At 41.8% G+C, this 24,483-nt stretch overlaps 1 long non-coding RNA gene across 4 annotated transcripts; it reads right to left on the reverse strand.

Moving 5' to 3' along the window:
• Positions 1 to 13,313: 13,313 nt before the first annotated feature.
• On the reverse strand, positions 13,314 to 17,320 carry LOC311146558. Of its 4 annotated transcripts, none has more exons than XR_014614694.1 (4): positions 17,048 to 17,320; positions 16,830 to 16,879; positions 15,284 to 15,379; positions 13,314 to 14,368 (listed from the first exon to the last, which is right to left on the reverse strand). It is a non-coding gene; the product is annotated as an uncharacterized lncRNA (long non-coding RNA). The 4 variants fall into 4 exon arrangements; XR_014614695.1 differs by having other exon boundaries at positions 17,039 to 17,320; XR_014614696.1 differs by lacking the exons at positions 16,830 to 16,879; positions 17,048 to 17,320 and adding an exon at positions 16,134 to 16,228.
• Positions 17,321 to 24,483: the final 7,163 nt, after the last annotated feature.

Genomic DNA, 24,483 nt, shown 5'->3' on the forward strand with positions numbered 1-24,483 from the left:
TTTGGCACTTCTCAACACTTTTCCATATTACATTTATGCAAGCAAACACTCACTTACACTACTGATTATTGATTACACAACCCATTGTTATTTCAGTTAGTTTACTTTAGTTAATAAATATATACTTTAAGTATTCCTTGTCTCCACGTGTCTCCCTTTTGTTACGAACTTGAGCCGGTTCGTGACACATGGAACAGTGAGAACAAAAACTACACAACAACCATAAACTACCGTCAAACATAAAAGGTTTATTGTTGAACACACGGTAAAGGTTTGGGAAAAAGGGCTGAGCAGGACCCAAGAAATGAAACAATAGTGTAAAAAAAAACTAAACTGATCTTGCCTGCCTCAAGAACCGCTAAGCTACTGCTAATCATACAAAAGTACAGTGGGTGGTCCGCTCAGGTCTAACTAGTGTTTTTAGACAGATTTCTTCCTACGGGTAATGTACGCCCAAGGGCAACTTGCTTAAACTCCCCTTTTCCCAGAAACACACAAAGTTACCAAACAGAGTAACCAGCAACTTAGTGAGTAAACAAAACACAGGACACCACAGTATCCATACTCACATACGGAAATAGTCTGTCTAACAAAGTTACCAAACAGAGTAACCAGCAACTTAGTGAGTAAACAAAACACAGGACACCACAGTATCCATACTCACATACGGAAATAGTCTCTAACAAAGTTACCAAACAGAGTAACCAGCAACTTAGTGAGTAAGCAAAACACAGGACACCACAGTATCCATACTCACATACGGAAATAGTCTCTAACAACAAACACAACTGACCGGCTTTTAAACAATGGGATGTGTGATTGAAAAACCAGCAACAGGTGGTGCAATGCAGAGGAATGTTCACTGATTGGTCCACCTTAGCAATCAGCAGACACCCCAACGACCACCAATCAGGAACATACAGGACACCTGTGATTAGGGCAGAAAGAGAGGAAAAACACAGGATACCTGTATCCGTAACACTCCCACCCTTAAAAGAGCAAACCACAATGGTTTGCGACACACGTACCATCACAACACCCAAAATTCAAAGATCATCCTACCGGGATAACAAAACAAAAAAAACTAGATCATTAAACACGAGACAAAGCATCTGCCAACACATTATCCAACCCCTTTTTGTGGCGGATCTCCAAATTATAATTTTGCACTACAAGTGCCCAACGCATAAGGCGTTGGTTCTGGTTGTACATCCGGTGGAGAAAAACTAAGGGGTTATGGTCAGTATACACTATCACTGGTAATGCACTGGAACCAACATAAACTTCAAAGTACTGCAGAGCTAACAACAAAGCTAGAGCCTCTTGTTCAATGGTGGAATAGTTTGTCTGACATTTGTTAAATGTCCGTGAAAAATAACAGACAGGATGGTCCACTCCACTCTGGTCCGGCTGCAGTAGAACAGCACCAGCACCTCTGGCACTTGCATCTACCTCCAGTTTAAACGGTCGTTCAAAATCTGGCGCAGCAAGAACAGGAGTACTACATAAGAGTGCTTTAGCAGTGTTGAAAGCAGTACGACAATCTTCAGACCATACAAATTTTCTTGCCGGACTGAGCAAATCAGTTAATGGAGCAACTACCGCAGATACATTTTTACAGAAACTACGGTAGTAGCCAACCATCCCTAAAAAGCGGCGTAGCTCTCTTCTGGTGGTAGGTGCGGGAAATGCATTTATAGCTGAGACCTTGGCATCTACAGGGCGCACCTGACCATGGCCGACCTGTTTACCAAGATAAGTAACAGTGGCCTTCCCAAACTCGCACTTTGCTAAGTTCAGGGTTAGAGAAGCGGCTGCTAGACGTTCACACACTACCCTTAGAGTGTTAACATGATCAGACCACTCAGTTGAATAAATTACCAGATCATCAAGGTAAGCACTACAATTAGGAACTCCAGCCAATACTGTGTTAACCAGGCGTTGGAAAGTGGCTGGTGCGTTCCGCATCCCAAATGCCATAACAGCATATTGTAGAAAGTGATCTGGGGTCACAAAGGCAGAGATGTCGGAGGCACGTGAGGTTAACGGCACCTGCCAGTAACCTTTTAGAAGATCTAGTTTGGTTACATAAGTAGCAGCACCAACAGTATCAATACAGTCATCCAGTCTGGGTAACGGGAACGAGTCGGGCACTGTAACAGCATTGACCTTCCGATAGTCCGTACATAATCTGGATGTCCCATCAGGTTTAGGAACCAGAAACATGGAGAACTCCAAGGACTTGAACTTGGCATAGCCAGGTTATTCTCCAGCAAATAACCGACTTCATCCCTCATTATCTTTCTTTTAGAGACGTTGACACGATAAGCATGTTGCTTGATAGGTGCAGCGTTTCCAACATTAATGTAATGTTCTAACACATTTGTGCATGTAGGAACATCATTAAAAAGACATGGAAAGCTGTGTAATAGTCTCACAATATCATCTGACTGTCCGTCCGTTAAATGAATCAGGCTTGACGGGAGAGACAGCAGCATCTCTGAATTGGGCAATCTAGCACACTGCTGCTGAGTATTGCGCAACTCCAAACCATCTCCGTCCACATCATTAACATGACCTCCCACTACAGCCGTAGCAGCAATAGAGACAGCCGACTCGGCCAGTTTCTCTGGACTGTCTATCTGAGTGACGGGTCTGGTGTGGTATGTCTTCAACATGTTAACGTGGCACACACGAGATTGGCGTTTTCTATCAGGAGTCTGTATCACGTAGTCAGTTTCACTTAGTTTCTTTTCAATGACATAAGGACCAGAGAAACGTGCTGACAATGACGCTCCTGGCACAGGCAACAATACAAGAACTTGGTCACCTGGCTGCAGTGAACGAGAAACAGCCTGTGTGTCATAGTGTCGTTTCATCCGTTTCTGTGAGGAAGACAGCACTTCCTTTGCTAGAGCACAGGCACCATGTAGGCGCTCACGAACGCGACTAACGTAGTCCAACACATTTTCTTTCACACACAACTCTTGTGATAAAAACTGATCCTTAAGGACTTTCATAGGTCCTCTCATGGTGTGTCCCAAACACCAGTTCAGCTGGGCTGAACCCTAGGGATTCCTGTACTGTTTCACGGACAGCAAACAAAACTAGAGGAACTCCCTCATCCCAATCTTTCTCAGATTCCAAGCAATATTTACGGAGCATAGACTTCAGTGTCTGATGCCAACGTTCAAGCGCACCCTGAGACTCTGGGTGGTATGCGCTGGACACACGGTGTGTAACTGACAAGGATTTTAACACTTGTTTGCAAAGTTTAGAAAGGAAATTCGTACCCTGATCAGTTTATATCACCTTAGGTAACCCAAAAGTTGAGAAGAATTTGATCAACGCTTTACTCACCACCGGAGCAGTAATCCTTCGCAGAGGAATGGCCTCTGGGTACCTGGTGGCCACACACATAATCGTCAACATAAACTGGTTACCAGATTTTCGTCTTTGGTAATGGTCCAACACAATCAACCATCACATGTTCGAATGGTTCACCTAGGGCAGGTATGGGACAAAGAGGCGCGGGAGGAATAACCTGGTTCGGTTTCCCACTTACTTGACAGGTGTGGCAAGTCCGACAGAACTGAGCCACATCTTGTTTTAAACCAGGCCAAAAGAAATGTCGCAAAACTCGATCATAAGTCTTGGTGACTCCCAGATGTCCGGACCACGGGTGATCATGAGCGAGGGATAAAACATTTTGTCGAAAGGCTGTAGGAATCACTATTTGGTAAACAGCATTCCAATCTCCACCAGCGTCAACATGGGATGTCCATTTACGCATGAGGAGATTACCATCAATGAAGTATGCCATGTTTTTCTTCTTCAGCTCCTCCTCTGAGACAACACTAGAAAAACATTTAGCCAGGCTAATGTCAATCTTTTGGTTAGCGATCAGCTGCTCACGAGTGACTGGTAACTGTATTGCCTCAGCAACAAGTTCCACATCCTTCTTCCTTTCTCTGGACTGTTGGTCAGACTGCACCAGCTTACCAGAGGTAGCACCCGAACTATCCTCTGGGTCACACTCTCTGAATAGAATCGTGTTGGACAAATCTATCACTTCACCCACTTGTCGTGCTTGAGCACGTGTGACAGCACAAGCGGGGAACACATCTGGATAACCCTGTGCCAGCTCCTCGGAGAGAGACTGGTCACTTTTATCCAATACCTCCAATACGGGTATCACCTTTCCTCCGGCAATATCGTTGCCCGTTATAAATGTCACACCTTTTACTGGCAACATAGGACGTACTCCAACTCTGAACAATCCACTGACTAACTCAGAGTGTACGTTCACAAAGTGCAATGGCACTGGGACGAATCCCATTTCAATTCCTTGTACTAACACACTGGAACCACAATATGTATTATTGGACAAGGGCAACACATCAGATAGTATGAACGACTGCGCCGCACCAGTATCTCTAAGGATTCTAACTGGACGCTGAGACGCTTCGTCATCTGATATGAAACAAACCCCTCAAAAATGAACGGTTCATAACTGTGATCTGGGACAGGGACTTTCAAACCACATTCACTATGAGGCCTCTGTCTTGATTCCGGCCTTACAACCGTACGAATCAGCCCAACACCCGTTGGCGGCCTGGCGTGCTGAGGCATCCCCTGTTTGCGTTTAAGCAGAAAGCAATCATTACCCATATGTCCCACCTTATGACAATAGAAACAGTGACGCACATCTTTTGGGCGTGCTGGATGTACTGCTGGTCGACTAGGACTAAAAGTTAACAACTCTGCGGCCTTGCTCTCCGTACGAGCCGAAAACACGCTCTTATGCGTCAACACAAACTCGTCTGCCAATACAGACGCTTCCGACAGTGAGGATACTTTCTGTTCGTTCAGATAAACTACAATGCGTTCGGGTAAGCAATTTTTAAACTCTTCTAACAAGATTAACTCCCGTAGAGAGTTAAAATCAGTTACCTTACTAGCACTGTGCCATTTGTCAAACAGATTTCCTTTGTCTCTAGCAAACTCCACATAAGTCTGAGTAGAAGCCTTTTTATGAGACCTAAATCTCTGTCGATATGCCTCAGGAACAAGCTCATAGGCACGAAGAACAGTAGCTTTGACCACGTCATAATTTAAGCTGTCTTCAAGAGGTAGCGCTGACAGAACCTCTTGGGCTTTACCTGTTAATTTACACTGAAGTAATAGGTACCATACCTCTTCGGGCCATTTCAATGCTACCGCTATACGTTCAAAAACACTGAAATAGGAATCAACCTCTGACTCCCTAAACACAGGTACCAAGGAGATCTGTCTACTAATATCAAAAGTAGCAGACGACACAGCTGGTGAGGACGGCTCACTAGAAGACATAGTATGAGCAGAGACTAACCTCGCTGTTTCTGCCTCTAGTTCCATTTTACGCATCTCCAGTTCTTGATCAAGCCTACGCGTCTCCAGTTCCTGATCAAGCCTACGCGTTTCCAGTTCCGTCTCCAGCTTGTCTTGCCTGATCTGTGCTCGCTCTTCCGCCTCCATTTGGAGCCGTGTCGAGCGGACATCCATCCTGGCATCACTGTCAGTCAGCGGGGAGAGTGGGTCAAAACGGGGCAATGTGGCTGGAGCCTTAGCCTCGTCCTCAGACACTGATGGGCTTACAGGAGCAGCAACCACATCCCCTACAGGAGCAGCAGGGTCAGGCGGCGGTAATTCAAGCACTCGCTCGTTCAATAATATCTCTAACACTGCTTTCCTAACTTCTGCTTTCACTAAACCCCTTGATATGGGTACAGAAAAGTGGTCAGCCAAAGCCTGTAGATCCACTCTACGGCAATTCTCAAAAACCTCCCACGTAGGGTTTTCCAAAAATGCATCCAACTCAAAAGTAGCCATCCTAAACTAGCAACACGAGCCGTCGAATACTGAACACAAAAAAAACAGGTAGTTACAGCTGCCAAGCTCAACACTGAACCAGACACTAACTAATTTGCATGAGTATCAATGAGAATGATCCCGGACGAGCACCCACTTTATGTTACGAACCCCGTGGCTTTAAACGTCTAGGGTGGATGGACATGAGACCCGTAACATAATTCATGCAAATTATAAGCGTGACATGGAACAGTGAGAACAAAAACTACACAACAACCATAAACTACCGTCAAACATAAAAGGTTTATTGCTGAACACACGGTAAAGGTTTGGGAAAAAGGGCTGAGCAGGACCCAAGAAATGAAACAATAGTGTAAAAAAAACCTAAACTGATCTTGCCTGCCTCAAGAACCGCTAAGCTACTGCTAATCATACAAAAATACAGTGGGTGGTCCGCTCAGGTCTAACTAGTGTTTTTAGACAGATTTCTTCCTACGGGTAATGTACGCCCAAGGGCAACTTGCTTAAACTCCCCTTTTCCCAGAAACACACAAAGTTACCAAACAGAGTAACCAGCAACTTAGTGAGTAAACAAAACACAGGACACCACAGTATCCATACTCATATACAGAAATAGTCTAACAAAGTTACCAAACAGAGTAACCAGCAACTTAGTGAGTAAACAAAACACAGGACACCACAGTATCCATACTCACATACGGAAATAGTCTCTCTAACAAAGTTACCAAACAGAGTAACCAGCAACTTAGTGAGTAAACAAAACACAGGACACCACAGTATCCATACTCACATACGGAAATAGTCTCTCTAACAAAGTTACCAAACAGAGTAACCAGCAACTTAGTGAGTAAACAAAACACAGGACACCACAGTATCCATACTCACATACGGAAATAGTCTCTAACAAAGTTACCAAACAGAGTAACCAGCAACTTAGTGAGTAAACAAAACACAGGACACCACAGTATCCATACTCACATACGGAAATAGTCTCTAACAACAAACACAACTGACCGGCTTTTAAACAATGGGATGTGTGATTGAAAAACCAGCAACAGGTGGTGCAATGCAGAGGATTGTTCACTGATTGGTCCACCTTAGCAATCAGCAGACACCCCAACGACCACCAATCAGGAACATACAGGACACCTGTGATTAGGGCAGAAAGAGAGGAAAAACACAAAAAGACACAGGATACCTGTATCCGTAACAATGAGGAAGAGGAGGAGTCCCAGACCGAAGCGTGGGGCCAGAGGGAAAACCATCACCGATGGAGGAGGAGCCGAGAACGACAGCGGGAGGAGAGGGGGACGGGCAGGGGACTGCCATAGCAGGACCGGAAGGAGAGGAGGTGCCGGAGACTGAAGGGAGTGTGGGAGAAGAGGTGCCGGAGACGAAGGCTACGGAGGGAGAGGAGGTCCTACCAGCCACAGCCCCGGTTGGAGAGGAGAATGGGGAGAGGTGAGGCCGGAGTGGGGGAACAGCGGGATGTCGAGTGCCCGGGGGGACGAGATGAGGGAAATTATGGAGGAGCTGGTGGTCAGGGGGGGTCTGGGTCTCCCCACTGCCGGCGTCTCCAAAGAAGAGAGGGAAGAGGAGGGGGCGGTCCACGGACAGGAAGAGGGAAATAGGTGGTGGGGGAGAGGGGGTGGCCACATATGGTGGCCCACAAACCCTGCATTTCCTCGCACCGCACGAGGCGAAGATATGACCATAGGCCATGCAGCTCCTGCAGAATGACGGGCATAATACAATGTCCCCCTGTCAGCCCCCAGGGAGAACAGAGCTGTAGGATGAAGGTAACCCCCCAGGCCCTTTGGGTCTTCCCTCAGGAGAGTCTGGAAGCTTCTCCTCCCATTCCAGAACCCCAAAGAGTCCTTGAGGAGCCTTGCTGAGGAGACGTTGTCCACATATCTCCCCAGAAAAGCCCTCACCTCCTCGTCCGTAACATGAGGGTTTTACATGTTCACCGTTATCACTCTAAAGTTGTTTCTAGCCAAACTTGTCACCTCATAGTGACACATCGGCCTTGCTTTCTGCACTTCCCTGGCCCTTTTCATGAACTCGTCATGTTTCCCCTCTGTGTGGAAATTTAGCCTGGAGGCACATCATGTCCTTGACCGCCAGCTTTAGCACTCCCATCAGCAATGTCCTCCCAAACATTTCCCTTCCAAAGGGATCCATGTCTTTTTCCTTCCACGCAACCTAATAATAATAATAATTAGTCATTTAGCAGACGCTCTTATCCAGAGCGACTTACAGGAGCAATTAGGGTTAAGCGTCTTGCTCAAGGGCACATCGACAGATTATTCACCTAGTCGGCTCAGGGATTAGAACCAGCGACCTTTCGGTTACTGGCACAATGCTCTTAACCACTAAGCTACCTGCCGCCCCGGCATTACTAACAGCGTTCGTAATCCCAATCTTGGGGTCCGCCCTAAAGTTTGTTCTTCGCCATCTCCGCGATACTGCTCCGACTCTCATTTTAGTGTAATAAAAAAAAAAAGTTACACTTGATCTAAGCCACCGATAGTGGACAGCTTTGGAGAGCCCAAGGCTAATGACTGCCTGCCTTTCAGTAGGAACTAAGTGATTTATCTCTTCCACTGACTACAGTTATTAACGGTCCTCCCTTCTGTCTGAAATTACACATGTCATCATCATCCCCACATGTGATTAATGTCACTAGAGCTATGGTTTTACCCCCTCATCTTACTTCATCAGACATGCACTAACACTTAGAAACTGCGCAGGTCTCAGACGAGTTTTAAGTCGATTTGTTTTAATGAGAGAACCACCGTAGCAGAGTTAATCATGAAAGCCAAACTGATACCTTTACCTAAAGTCAATCTACGGAAAGAACTTTGACATTCTTTCGGAGACATCCAGAAACCTATCAAGTTTGAATAACTTGTCTTCCTCAACCCTTACTGAGAGAAAGTGTCGGGACATTCTCTTTATGAGTGATTTCCCAGCTGTTCCAAGAGCTGTAACTCACTTTACTTTATGTGCAGCGATCAGGAAAGACAGTTTGTTGTGTGCCACTGTCCCTGGGAGGTGTACTCAGACACAGTGGGACCAGCCAGGAAGGGCCTGAGGACACCCAGCAGCACTGCACCCATCAGGTGTACTCAGACACAGTGGGACCAGCCAGGAAGGGCCTGAAGACACCCAGCAGCACTGCGCCCATCAGGTGTACTCAGACACAGTGGGACCAGCCAGGAAGGGCCTGAGGACACCCAGCAGCACTGCGCCCATCAGGTGTACTCAGACACAGTGGGACCAGCCAGGAAGGGCCTGAGGACACCAAACAGGCTGCAGAGGTGGTGACATAATAGAAAATATGTGAACTGAAAATATGAACGAAATCTGACGTCGAGCTGTGGGAAATTGTAAGCCCAGAATAACACAATTATTTAAATTAAAGTGCAAAGAGTTAAATAAAGCACAAAATAATAGATATATATGGAGATAACTAAACTATATCTTGATCTGAAATTTAAGAGGTAGAACTACGCTTGAAGAAGATGAATTATACGAATTGAAAAATGAAATAATGCTTTTAATGACGAATCTCCTTTAATCATTCAAATTTAATTGGGTTTTGGAACAAATCCGATTGCCTTTATACATGTTTCCCAAATGCCATATCAATGTGTAAAAAGAAAATAGAATGAAAATGTATTAATGCCATAAGAAATGTGAATGGAGAAACTGTTACTGATGAGAATGGGAAAATAAAAGCTGTAAAAGAAACGTGCTCTGAAATGTATAAGAACATTTTCTAATGAAAGGAAAATGTATGAATTCCTAAAAACTGTTCTCCATTAGAGGGAAATAATTTTCAGAAACTTTTGGGTGAAATTACCAGGAGTAATTTTTCATGTAATTATTAAGCAACTTATCGTGGGGAAGTCTCCTGGCCCCAACGATCTACCTGCCAAATTGTATGTAATTTATCAATGATGTGATCGACTTACTTACCTCTGCTTTTAATCAAGGTGTAAAACAAGGCAATCTATGTAAATCCTTTAACCATGGGGTGATTACAATGCTGGGCAGTGCCATGGCACCTTTTGGACTTTTGATATCCAGTCACACCTCATACCTTGACCTTTTGGCCTTCCCTCATACCTTGACCTTTTGGCCTTCCCTCATACCTTGACCTTTTGGCCTTCCCTCATACCTTGACCTTTTGGCCTTCCCTCATACCTTGACCTTTTGGCCTTCCCTCATACCTTAACCTTTTGGCCTTCCCTCATACCTTGACCTTTTGGCCTTCCCTCATACCTTGACCTTTTGGCCTTCCCTCATACCTTGACCTTTTGGCCTTCCCTCATACCTTGACCTTTTGGCCTTCCCTCATACCTTGACCTTTTGGCCTTCCCTCATACCTTAACCTTTTGGCCTTCCCTCATACCTTAACCTTTTGGCCTTCCCTCATACCTTGACCTTTTGGCCTTCCCTCATACCTTGACCTTTTGGCCTTCCCTCATACCTTGACCTTTTGGCCTTCCCTCATACCTTAACCTTTTGGCCTTCCCTCATACCTTGACCTTTTGGCCTTCCCTCATACCTTGACCTTTTGGCCTTCCCTCATACCTTGACCTTTTGGCCTTCCCTCATACCTTAACCTTTTGGCCTTCCCTCATACCTTAACCTTTTGGCCTTCCCTCATACCTTGACCTTTTGGCCTTCCCTCATACCTTGACCTTTTGGCCTTCCCTCATACCTTGACCTTTTGGCCTTCCCTCATACCTTGACCTTTTGGCCTTCCCTCATACCTTGACCTTTTGGCCTTCCCTCATACCTTGACCTTTTGGCCTTCCCTCATACCTTAACCTTTTGGCCTTCCCTCATACCTTGACCTTTTGGCCTTCCCTCATACCTTAACCTTTTGGCCTTCCCTCATACCTTGACCTTTTGGCCTTCCCTCATACCTTAACCTTTTGGCCTTCCCTCATACCTTAACCTTTTGGCCTTCCCTCATACCTTGACCTTTTGGCCTTCCCTCATACCTTGACCTTTTGGCCTTCCCTCATACCTTGACCTTTTGGCCTTCCCTCATACCTTAACCTTTTGGCCTTCCCTCATACCTTGACCTTTTGGCCTTCCCTCATACCTTGACCTTTTGGCCTTCCCTCATACCTTGACCTTTTGGCCTTCCCTCATACCTTAACCTTTTGGCCTTCCCTCATACCTTAACCTTTTGGCCTTCCCTCATACCTTGACCTTTTGGCCTTCCCTCATACCTTGACCTTTTGGCCTTCCCTCATACCTTGACCTTTTGGCCTTCCCTCATACCTTGACCTTTTGGCCTTCCCTCATACCTTGACCTTTTGGCCTTCCCTCATACCTTGACCTTTTGGCCTTCCCTCATACCTTGACCTTTTGGCCTTCCCTCATACCTTGACCTTTTGGCCTTCCCTCATACCTTAACCTTTTGGCCTTCCCTCATACCTTGACCTTTTGGCCTTCCTTGCACACACACATGCCATGATCCAGCACTCATAAACTCGAGAAGGAATGGATCATTATTACATTTATTTTATGTTATTGAATTTGTATAAATATGCTTTTCGTTTTTATGAAAGTTTCACATAACATGTATTTGTGCCATTAGGATGAATAAAGCTATTTTTTTAAAGTCAGTACTGTATTTAGCATCATTGCTTGTTTCATTAGTTATGTCATAATACACACACACAGGCCTACATGCATGACACACACGTGCACAAACAAGCGTGCACACACACTAAAAGGGTAGACCTATTAGTGATAATTACCCATAACCAAGAGAACTTTTAAGGCTCTCACCTCACTCCCCAAACATGACTCTTAGTCGAGTGCATCCTAACTTCTGCAGCAAGCCAACAGATAGCCATGTCTATTTGTTTGTGGCGTCCTGTCTTCGTCCGCTCTGCTGCCCTGCCGGAGATAAATAAATCGTCATTATGGACGACATTAATGTGTCGCGGTGACAAGCATATGTCAGCAGTGACGCATGAATCAATCTTAATTGCCACTGCTGCTGTGGCACTAATTACTGTTTCTGGAACTCTCTAATGTCTGGAAGCCTCCTAGTCTGCACAGCAGGTCAGGGAACTGCCGTTAGTTCCCTGCTATACAGCAAGAACTGAGACTGTCTGTGTAACCTTTTATTAGTTAGAGATATTATTTTATTAGTTAGCATATATTGTGAGAGTGTGAATTGCAAGATGTGTGGCTCTCTCTCTCTCTCTCTCAAACTTTATCCTCCCTCTTTCTCACTAACTCCCCCTCACCCCTTCTAAAATGTACCCTGGTTGTGGTTCCTTGGGAGTTCCTATGGTTGTGGTTCCTTGGGAGTTCCTATGGTTATGGTTCCTTGGGAGTTCCTATGGTTGCGGTTCCTTGGGAGTTCCTATGGTTGCGGTTCCTTGGGAGTTCCTATGGTTGCTATCCTCTTTAGGAAGACAAGGAGTTCAGTCTATGTACTTTTGAATGTAGTGTGATTTGAATGTACCCGGAAGTACATGACAGTTTGATAGTTGGCATGAGAGTTCTGCAAAAACATGTTAATTCATCCTCTGATCTGTGTTGCCTAACAAGTAGAGCTCTACTGCCACCTAGTGGCTGTTTTAACACATACTCGTACACCAAAGCAACGTTTTTTGGTCGTGTACACAGTTTTTCTGATGTTATCACTGGTGCAGGGAAATGCTTATGTTTCTAGCTCCAACAATGCAGCAATATCTAGCAATACAATAACAATACACACATAATCCAAGAAGAAGAAAAGAAAGAACAAGAAATTAAGACATATCAGAGTCCGGAATATAAATATATATGTATGTGAATGGTGTGTATAGACATTATGGACAGTAGATGAATAGAAAAGGTCTGTATGGACAGTATATTAATAGAAAGGTGTGTATAGACCAGGGCTCTCCACACTGTAAACCCTAATAAGTTCACATAACTCAAAAATTATTTTGTAACAGATTACACAAAAATATTTTAGTGATGTTTTTAAATGTTTTAAGTTTACATAAAATAAAAATTATATTTACAGTTGCCTTAAATTATCTCAATGTTATCTTATAAATATTGATATTCCTCAACTTATAATTAGGGAGTAATTCACTCAAAATTTTCAATATTTTTCAACTCATAATGTGGGAAATACACTCAAAATTTTCAATATTTTTCAACTCATATAATGTGGGAAATACACTCAAAATATTAAATATTCTTCAACTCATAAATGTGGGAAATACACTCAAAATATTAAATATTCTTCAACTCATAATGTGTGAAATACACTCAAAATTTTCAATATTCTTCAACTCATAATGTGGGACATGCAAACAAAATTAATTCTAAACTGAAATACTGATGTCGGTCCATTACACAATTATAATCAGCGAATAATGTTAGAAAACATGAAAGTGACACCACAGTGACAATTTAACTTTTTTTTTATTCAACACAATGTGCTTTTAAAAAGGCACGAATCAAAAGGAGCTCAGTCAAAACAAAGTGCTTGTCATAAATTAAAACAAAAAAGGAAAAGGAAATTACTCCATAAAAACAAAATGTGTTTTAAAGTACATTAAGTGTTAATAGTTCCATATTCTGATAGTGGTCATTGCTACAGAGGGTAGATTCAGTATTTTGGGTCTCCATATCACACTATTCAGTAAACATTATGATAAAAACTCACAAAGGCTTCATGATAAAATTCAATAAGATTCTAATTATAATCCATCCTCAACAGCAATGACAACTATTAGAATGTGGAGCCATTTAAAACGTTTTGGCACTTACTGTACCTTGAAGGCTGCAACTCACTTTTTTTAAATAAAACATTCAAATAAAAGTACTGGTTTCTACTGTGCCGTACTTCAACTGGCAACATCAAGGTAAGCATTAGGTCACACAACATTAAACATGTATAGTGCATGAATTCAACAGTCGTTTCCCACAAGTACAGTACAAAAACTTGGGCTTGGCAATACGTCAATGTTGTGATATTTATCTATTAACAATCAATGTATTAAATCTGAGGTAGAAGAGGCAAACAGTGTAACATATTAAACATGAGGTAGAAGAGGCAAATTATTACATTTGTAAAGAGGGGAAAAAAACTAAAAACATCCTCAATACTCAGCTCAACAAATAGTCCATTCTGAGTGATTCACTCATTGAACAAATCATTCTTCAGTGTCAGTAGACGGCCTTTCAGTGGTTTGTTGTCCTCAAGACACATCACAACTTTTTGGATAAATGTGAATGTAAGCTCAAGATTCTTTGGGTACTGTAGGTCTAGTGCATAGACATACCCAAAGAGCAGGAGAAATGAGTCAGCCAGGTTTGTGGGACCACTCACAAGTATTTCATCTTCCACGACAATACAGATGCTCTCAGGGCTGAAGAGGGCCGCATCAGTAGTATCATCAGTGACAACTGTCAGGAGAGCCACCGGAGTGTCAGTGAGGTCTGGACCATCTGCTGACTATAAAACACAAATAATACAAAAATGAGTTCAGCCCCTCAAGGATACAAATCATGCTAATGATGTCTAGACATTACGGTCACTTTGCATTTAGACTGCAACTAAGCTACATGTTTAAACTATTTTCTTTACACATGCTTATTATTTTATGTTAGTTTCACACCTACCTGTAAGCATACTTTTTGTTTAGTGGAATTCTTTATACTTACCTTTTCATTTATGTAATTTCTACATGTCAGTTTTCAGAATAACAACTCAAGGAAACTTCATAAACAGGTTCTGGGGGCTATTCCAGAAAGGAGGTTCAACAAACTGAGCCTAACCCTGAACTCAGAGTTGACTTACCCCGTGAAGTGAAACTGAGTTTTCAGTTACAGAACAGCTGATCTGAGTTAGGTAAGTTGACTCAGAGTACGTTAACTCGGAGTTGAGCTTGTGCCTGACGACTAGTAAAAAGCCATCATCAATGGAGCTCCGATACGGTTATTCACCATGGCAACGGGAGAAAACAGGAAGCAGACATTTTCTGGCTGCGGCTGTTATATAAATCACTGACAGAGTTTCAGATGCAGTAGTCTTTTCATTTTGAATTTAACATCACTTTATTTTATATTAGCCTTTAAGGAAGTGGTTGAATGTTGTTCAATGTTTTATTTTAGGCAATTTTGTTTTATTTAAAATCGGCTGAAAATGAAATATAAAAACATTTTCTCATACTCAATGCGGCGACAAACTAGAAACACAGACTTTGAAATTACGTTGTTGGAAAAAATACAATTGGCTATACTGATGGTTTTCACATAACCTGCTTTCTGGAATGCCCCTCTGGTTCTCCTAGAGTTCTTTGAGTGATGTCATGTTTAAGCTGACTGAATAGCTAAGCAAAGGGATTGATAGTGAGGCCAGTACACTTACATTACAGGTCCTGAAAAACTTGGAGGCATCTTCACGCAGGTACACAGGAAGTGCACGAAGGACGAGGGCCCGTCTCATATTTACATCACGTTGTTCCTACATGGACAAAAAATATCCATTACAATAATAATTACACAAATATCAAAAACATTCATTGTACACTAATTATAGTGAAAATGAAAATGTTAAAAGATAAGCAAGTTAGTTATTAACAAGCAAAGCATCAAAGTTGTGTGCTTATAGATCTGCTATTTCTGTTGTTGTTCTTTGTATTTAACAAAGTATTAATAAAGGGTTCAAGTGATCAACTGTTGACCCCACAGTTGAGATAAAAACATTTAGAGAAATAGCAAAAGAATGACTGTGGAAACACATAAAATAAAACCAATTATTAGTGTAACCCTCTCACCAGGCTCGAATTTGACTCTCACATATTACCTTATTTAGAATATCTGAACAGCATGGGATATTAGGTGAGAAGGACATCTCCAATAAGAATCCCTATTGTAAACTTGCTAGGGTGAATGACAAATAGGGTATTAACTTCAGATAGAATGATTATAGACTTGGTTATTGTTGTAAGGATATGCTTTCCCATGCATTAAATGAAACTTAAACAGTAAATGACTCCACCAATACAACAGACATAAGGTTCAAGATCTATATTAATCAAATGTTCAATGTATCACATCAAAAGAAATACAAATTATAAACCCCAATGATTTTTCCACAACCCCATGTCCAAATTATTTGCAAGCTTGCTTAAACCCTGGGCGCGCGTTGGAGCTCATAAAAAAAATGACGACATACATAAAGTCCCGAAGTCCACCCCACATTTGTAGTTACTCACTACTTGTAGATAATGCCTCAGCAAAATATAGTAGTTCCGTGCAGGTGTCCTCACAAGATCCACCGCGAACACAGCTACCAATGCAGCCAGTACTCGGTAGCAGCAACAGACATCTGTTGGAAACCCGAACTGATCGTCACAAGCAATTCTCTCCAAGTCTTGCACGATGCTAGGCTAACCTCTAGGATGTCGAATGTCTCCACAATGCGACGGCAGCTTCAGTCTCCACTTGGTCTTTCTTAACTAAATAATAAACACTCTCTTATAGAAATAAAATCAGGATTTCCCTTAAAAAAACTCTGTAGGTATGGTTTTGTTCTCTCTTTATCGTTTCCTTTGGTCGTTTTTCCTTCACCAACCCCACTAACGTCTCTCCTCTCCCTTCTTTCAACTTTTCCCTCCCTTTTCTTTCCCGGCAACCAGTCCACTCTCCCATTGGCCACAACTTAACAAGTTAGCTCATTGGTCAAAACTTTAACGAGATACGTGGGAAATTTAAACTTAAAAGTAAACCAACCTATTCACTTGTACATTTTTTAAAAACATTGCTTCAAAAGAAATGCATTAATGACATTACAAATCAGGAGCTATTCGATCACCTTTTAAATCTAATACCAATGAATTATAACAAATACACTCTATACTTGGTTTTAGCAATGTATTACATTAGTAACACTATTTCATAATACATCCTACCTGAAATGTTAAAAGGATTTCGAGATGATCTCACAACCACACACTTGAGCCTAGGAAGAAATACACAGGCCTGGTTAGCATAATGATAACACACTCACATTATGTTGTTTAGCATTGTTCGTTTCACGCTAGCACACACGTACACACAGCTCGATAACGTAAAATATTTACTGTGTAAGGCAGACACTTATTGAAATAAGTATAATCACAGTACGCACTTGCATTACCGGCGAACAGCGAAAACTCATGGACCTTCCTCCACCGTCAATGTCCCGGGCAAACATGCATTATGGGAAATGTAGTTCATCCAGGAAACATGCTGATAACGTTACACCGTTGTAAGATGAAGTAACGTAACGTATTTATCACATATTTAACAACTTCTAAAGTTACAATTACTTGGATTTTTACACTATTTACAACAAATATTCACTGTGCACATTGTACAAATGTATTCCCAGTTCCACATTTAAGACTATCGAAATTCAATTGAAAAAAAAAAATGAAAAAAAAACAGTTACTTACCAAATCAGAGGTGATGATAAGATGGCGCTTAAGAAAACGAGGGCAATAAGACTAATGATAAAAACGGAGGTGGTGGTGGTTTCAAGCGGGCAGCATAAAAGTGCGCATTGCAAACAAATTAAAACAAATTAAACTGTGTTCCACATCCACACGGGCGGCCCAAACAACCCCGCATCTCGGCAAATTCAAGATGGCTGACTCAGCTTTCCTGAGAGAGAGATGACCCACCCACCAGAACGTCATGACGTCGATAACGTCATGACACTACCTAAACTTTTTGAGCGTTCCACACAAATTACCTATAAAATATTGAGCGCTCTTCAATTAAAGTGGCATAAATCTCAACAGAGCTCAACACTTTATAGTTTGGTCAACTGCATAACGACATTTGACTGTTATGACCTTATTACTTATGAGCTAGTACAACTGTTTGGGAATACAGTGCAACCCTGTTCCTGGAGACCTACCGTCCTGTAGGTTTTCACTCCAACCCTGTTCCTGGAGACCTACCGTCCTGTAGGTTTTTGCTCCAACCCTAATCTAGCTCACCTGATTCTAATAATTAGCTGGTTGATAAGAATCCGGTTAGTTACAACCGGAGTTGGAGTGAAAACCTACAGTGGGTAAAACAGTATGTTAACATGATTAAAGTGACTATGTTCAATGACTCTATGTACATAAGGCAGCAGTCTCTAAGGTGAAGGGTAGGTAGAGTACCGGGTGGTAGCCGACTAGTGACAGTGTCTTAGGTTCAGGGCAGGGTACGCAATAAACTCAAACAAAGATTATATATTATATTGACAAGATAGTTGACTGACCGTTCTAATAATGGAACTACATGTCCGCAAAGGCAGAAGACAGGCGGGACAAGGCGAAATCAGGTGGGAACTTTCTAGCCAATGAGAGAGCAGATACGTGTGTGAACAATGGACACAACTCTGATATAAAATACTTTTTCTCAAAGTTGCCAGAATGCCACGTGTGTCCACTACGAAACTTCGGTTCAATCAAATAATTGTCATATAGCAAATTAGCAATTACATTTTTGTTGTTGACCAAATTCGACACTCATAGATCTCCATACAAAAAAATCCACACTTGGTCTGCTTAACGAGGTCTTCTCACGCGGACAGCTTTTGAGCGGGAGTTGAGCGTCTTACTTCGCATTTGACTCAAATCAAAGAACAATTCATATGTGTGTGAAAACAGCCACTAGGTGGCAGTAGAGTTTTAGTTGTTAGGCAACTAAAACTCATCTGTCTACTGCATCTGTCTACTGCAGTGTTTCTTAATGCTGGTCTCGGGACACAAAGGGGTGCACATTTTAGTTTTGCCCTAGCACTACACACCTGATTCAAATTAGTTGTGTAGTGCTAGGGCAAAACTAAAATATGCACCCCTTTGTGTCCCGAGACCAGCATTACAGTTTTTCTCAGTCGCTTTGGTGCATTTTTCACATCATCCCTAACATGTGCAAAATAATAAGTGCATTTCTCAGAACAATTTGTACAAACTGCAATATACAATAGATATGTTTCTAAAGCTAGTCAGTCACTAAAAATCCTTAGTACATCTCTCAAAAGTAAATATTCATACCAATGATCATGTCAGTGTCATCAGAATGATAAGTCATTGAGTCATTGTTCACGAACAAGGTTGTCAAAATGTTTAGGCATGTTGTCAATGGAACTGTGTACTTTGACAGTATTACCTGATGTAAACTTAGGCTACAGTTTGGATGCCAGTTACTGTATTGAAAATGCACAAGGCTGCACTTCTATGGCATATATCAATTTCAACAGTACTATTTACATATTACTGTATGTGGGTTATTGATTGAAAGAGACTGGACAACCCAAGGGGCACAAAGGAAAAAAAACTAAATTAGAAAGAAACACAGGAAACCACCCCTAAGGCACAACTTTGCCCACAGCACTGTTCTAGTGCTGTCTCTACACATCCAGACGTTCCTGTCTGTCAGCCCACATATTCTCATCCACATCACACCGGATATTTTCCCTTCCAATGCAACGTGGAAAGAATATTTTGGAATGCCTTATCCATCCTCTGCAGGCGTCTACTGTGGTGTCCTCACATGCTGCATCCATTGCAGCCAGCAGGGTCATCTGTGTGTGTGGCTGACGATCGTACACCTTCCACCTCCATGCTGAAAAGAACTCCTCAATTGGGTTAAGGAATGGTGAATAAGGTGGGAGGAATTCTATGAGCATCCTCGGGTGGGTCACAAACCATTGCCTTATGATGTTTGATCGATGGAAACTCACATTATCACAAATGACCACATACTTTGGCAAATCCTCTCTAAACAGACCCCTCTCATCATCAGGAATGAGAGCCCTGTAGAGAGTCTCTAAAAAGTTGAGTAGATGCTGGGTGTTGTATGGCCCTAAAAGGGGGATATGGGTTAGGACACCATGCTCCGAAATAGCAGCACACATGGTGATATTTCCTCCCCGTTGGCCTGGCAAATCCACAGTAGCTCTGTGACCGATGATATTCCGACCCCGCCTTCTGCATTTGGTCAGGTTGAAGCCAGCCTCATCCACGTATACAAAGTTGTGAGAGGGTTCACTTGATTCCAACTCCATTATACGCTATATCCCAGAACACACAGTTGAATTTGTTTTGGTAAGGAAGAGTGACATAAAATGTACATATATTGCATGTTCCTTCCACAGCAATGGAAATGTGTGCAGTTTATTCTTACTGTACTATGTAACACTATAAAATGTTGCTGTAAAGTAGTTACATAGATATATGTTTTACCTGTACATACTGGTACCGTAGCTCCTTAACTCTGTCCTCATTCCTTTGGAATGGTACACGGTACAGCTGTTTCATACTCATCTGGTTTCTATGCAGCACCCTGTTGATGGTTGAGATGCTAACCGTATGGATGTTTTCAAAGACATCGTTGTCTTCTATAATGGTCCTTTGTATTTCCCTGAGTCTCATGGCATTGTTTGCTCGGACCATGGTGCAAATAGCCTCCTCCTGTTGAGGTGTGAAAAGGCGTCCTCTGCCACCGGTTTGAGGTAATCTTGCAGTCCTATGTGTGGAAAAATGCAGTGATGCATCGCACACTTTCACATAGACAAAAACTATGCGAACACACATTTTATTGTAAAACATACAGGTGGGTGCATGTAAGGTGCAGTATGTATCTGTATAGAGTATATTTCTGTATGCTGTGAAATACAAGTGGACTACTGTAATATGAAGCATTGTAGGAAGTATACAGTATACTGCTTATATACAGTAACAGTGCACTGTACATTGGTGGACATACCTGTTCTCTCTTCGAAACGTTTGTACTATTGAGGACACGGTTGATCTCCCAATATTCGGCTGCACCTCAGCCATTGTAAGGCCATGATTGACAACATGGTCTACAATAGTGGCCCTTATGTCATCAGATATGCGCCTATGTCCTCTTCTGCCTCTTCCTCTGTTTTGCCTTCCACCACGCATCCTTGCTCCTCTTCTTCCTCCTCTTGGCTGTTGACCCTGTTCGTTTCCTGGTCCATCCATTATTGGAAAATTGCAACTCTGTGTTGTGGTCTGTCTATATATGCTTGCCAATTGATTCTTCATGAGATGCACCTTTGAGCAATTTAGACAACTGGTTGATTGTTGGTTGAACTAACACTTTACATTCCTTCATGAGTGAGGGTTAATTTCACCTGCACGATTCAGCAATTTACGTTTTTGTACAAAAGGTCTAATAGAAATGTGTAAAACTATGCTTGACAGTTTATGACAAATAGTTCAACAATTTTGCATGTAATGGCTTATGCAAGGAACTAATGCCTAGATGTTTTGAGGGGTAAGACTATTCAACAGAGAACCATCTACTATATTTTGATCAACATGACATGAGCAATTGAAAATGTGGAAAAAAGCTGACACTTGTACATTATCAATTGCAATATGTACAAAAGCAATTGCAATTTGTTCAAAGGAATAAGAAATTGCTTTAATGATGTGCACAAGTGACTAGATGATTTGGAATTTGTACAAGTAGTATCAAGAATTGCACTTTTGATCTAAGAAATGCACCAAAGCGACTGAGAAAAACTGTAATTCATACTCTGATCTGTGTTGCCTAACATATAGAGCTCTACTGCCACCTAGTGGCTATTTTGACACATACCCGTACACCAAAGCAACGTTTTTTTGGTCGTGTACACAGTTTTTCTGATGTTATCACTGGTGCAGGGAAATGTTTCTAGCTCCAACAATGCAGCAATATCTAGCAATACAATAACAATACACACATAATCCAAGAAGAAGAAAAGAAAGAACAAGAAATTAAGACATATCAGAGTCCGGAATATAAATATATATGTATGTGAATGGTGTGTATAGACATTATGGACAGTAGATGAATAGAAAAGGTCTGTAGGACAGTAGATGAATAGAAAAGGTCTGTAGGACAGTAGATGAATAGAAAAGGTCTGTATGGACAGTATATTAATATAAAGGTGTGTATAGACCAGGGCTCTCCAACCCTGTTCCTGGAGACCTACCGTCCTGTAAGTTTTTGCTCCAACCCTAATCTAGCTCACCTGATTCTAATAATTAGCTGGTTGATAAGAATCCGGTTAGTTACAACCGGAGTTGGAGTGAAAACCTACAGTGGGTAAAACAGTATGTTAACATGATTAAAGTGACTATGTTCAATGACTCTATGTACATAAGGCAGCAGTCTCTAAGGTGAAGGGTAGGTAGAGTACCGGGTGGTAGCCGACTAGTGACAGTGTCTTAGGTTCAGGGCAGGGTACGCAATAAACTCAAACAAAGATTATCTATTATATTGACAAGATAGTTGACTGACCGTTCTAATAATGGAAATACATGTCCGCAAAGGCAGAAGACAGGCGGGACAAGGCGAAATCAGGTGGGAACTTTCTAGCCAATGAGAAAGCAGATACGTGTGTGAACACTGGACACAACTCTGATATAAAATAGTTTTTCTCAAAGTTGCCAGAATGCCACGTGTCCACTACGAAAATTCTGTTCAATCAAATAATTGTCACATAGCAAATTAGCAATTACATTTTTTTTGTTGACCAAATTCGACACTCATAGATCTCCATACAAAAAAATCCACACTTGGTCTGCTTAACGAGGTCTTCTCACGCGGACAGCTTTTGATTGTTGCATCGCAAGGGAGAATATACGCTGTGATGTGGACGAGAATCTGTGGCCAGACAGACAGCAGCGTGTGGATGGCCAGGAGGGTGAGGACAGCGACCAGTGAAGAACTGTTAGTTGTGAAACTCCAGCTTTATTTACAGCACTGTAGGCTGCATATAATTTTCATTGTTTTTTGTTTGTGTGTTTATATTACAGTATATTATGCTGTATACATTTTCTTTTTACTCTGATGTATGGAAGTTACTTTATGTGTGTGAATGATAATGGTTACAATTTCCTTGGCAGTATGAGTGCAATGTGTGATGTCAAACCTTGGAGGCTACTCTTACCCTAAAATCCTATTTATTTTTTTCAGTTTTATACACAATTGTATTCTGTTAGCTAGACAAAAAACAGTACAGTAACCATTGTCAATGAAGGACTGGGCTAAGACTGAAAGGTGGACATGAGGGATATTTCAATGGTCCTCTGCCATAGTGACAAAACATCTAAACATTTTGACTTGCAGTGCTTACACAATGCCAAAGGGACGAAGCATTTTGGGGGCACTGACTGTTTAAATGAGAAGGAAATTTAGTTTTGACACATGCGTGAACTGTTTTGGGAGAGGTATGAGCTTTTGCAGGTGAACCATGGTGTTGTGCCGAACCATCCACGTTATTTTGGCTAAAGCACCAAGAGTGTTGAGAACGTCCGGTCTGTTTCAAGAAATGAGCCAAAGCAATTGAGAAGGATCTTTGCCATTTTCGTGGCACTGACTCCTTATATGGGAAAGGAATTTAGTTTTGAAGCATGAGTGAACAGTTTTAGGAGAGATATGAGCTTTTGCAAGTGAGCTATAGTGTTGTGCTGAACTGTAAGACTGTTTTGCCAAATGATCTTAGAGTTTTGAGAATGTACGGTAATTTCTGTTTCAAGAAATGAGCCAAACCAATGGAGAAAAACTGTAATATGTGTGTGAAAACAGCCACTAGGTGGCAGTAGAGTTTTAGTTGTTAGGCAACTAAAACTCATCTGTCTACTGCATCTGTCTACTGCAGTGTTTCTTAATGCTGGTCTCGGGACACAAAGGGGTGCACATTTTAGTTTTGCCCTAGCACTACACACCTGATTCAAATTAGTTGTGTAGTGCTAGGGCAAAACTAAAATGTGCACCCCTTTGTGTCCCGAGACCAGCATTAAGAAACACTGCAGTAGACAGATCAGGGTCACGTTCAGTTGCCAAAGGTTCTCTAACGTTGCAGATAGAAATGTCATGAATAGAGCCTACATGATTTCTTGTTCCATGTCGGAGAGGCATGTTTGTTCTATATAACATATTTATATCTGAATGTTCCAAAACGTGTCCTGCTGAACACATCCCAGAGTATGAATGAACATACAGTATCATAAATCAACTGTCAGTTTAATTGTGGTGTCAAGGTACTTTCGCCGGCAGGTAGCCTAGCGCTTAACAGCGTTGGGCCAGCAATTGAACGGTTGCTGGTACGAGTCACTGAGACGACTAGGTGAAAAATATGTCGATGTGCCCTTGAGCAAGGCACTTAACCCTAATTGCTCTGGATAAGAGCGTCTGCTAATTTACTAAAATGTACATTTAAATCACACTATAGGCGTGAGGCTACTGAAATATAACATTTCGTTAGTTACCTTGTTTACACTGTTCTTTTGTCTTCTATGGCTGACACTTGTAGACGTGAATTATGAAAGACACAAAATAATGTGTGAATGTCTGTTGATCAAGGGTGTATGTGGCTGGGATAGGTTAACTTTTCTCTGCATAATCGTTACAATATTGTGTTTTGTGGTTGTTGGTCTGAAAATGTATCTTTAAGTCTTTATTATAATGTTTCCCTCATTAATTAATTATTTACTACATTAATTAATTAACTACATTTGTTTATTATAACAATGTCAGCGACTAGAAATTTCAGTTTTTTCTTCTTCC

Source organism: Coregonus lavaretus (genome assembly GCF_964263955.1).
Source record: "Coregonus lavaretus genome assembly, chromosome: 19".
NCBI lineage: Eukaryota > Metazoa > Chordata > Actinopteri > Salmoniformes > Salmonidae > Coregonus > Coregonus lavaretus.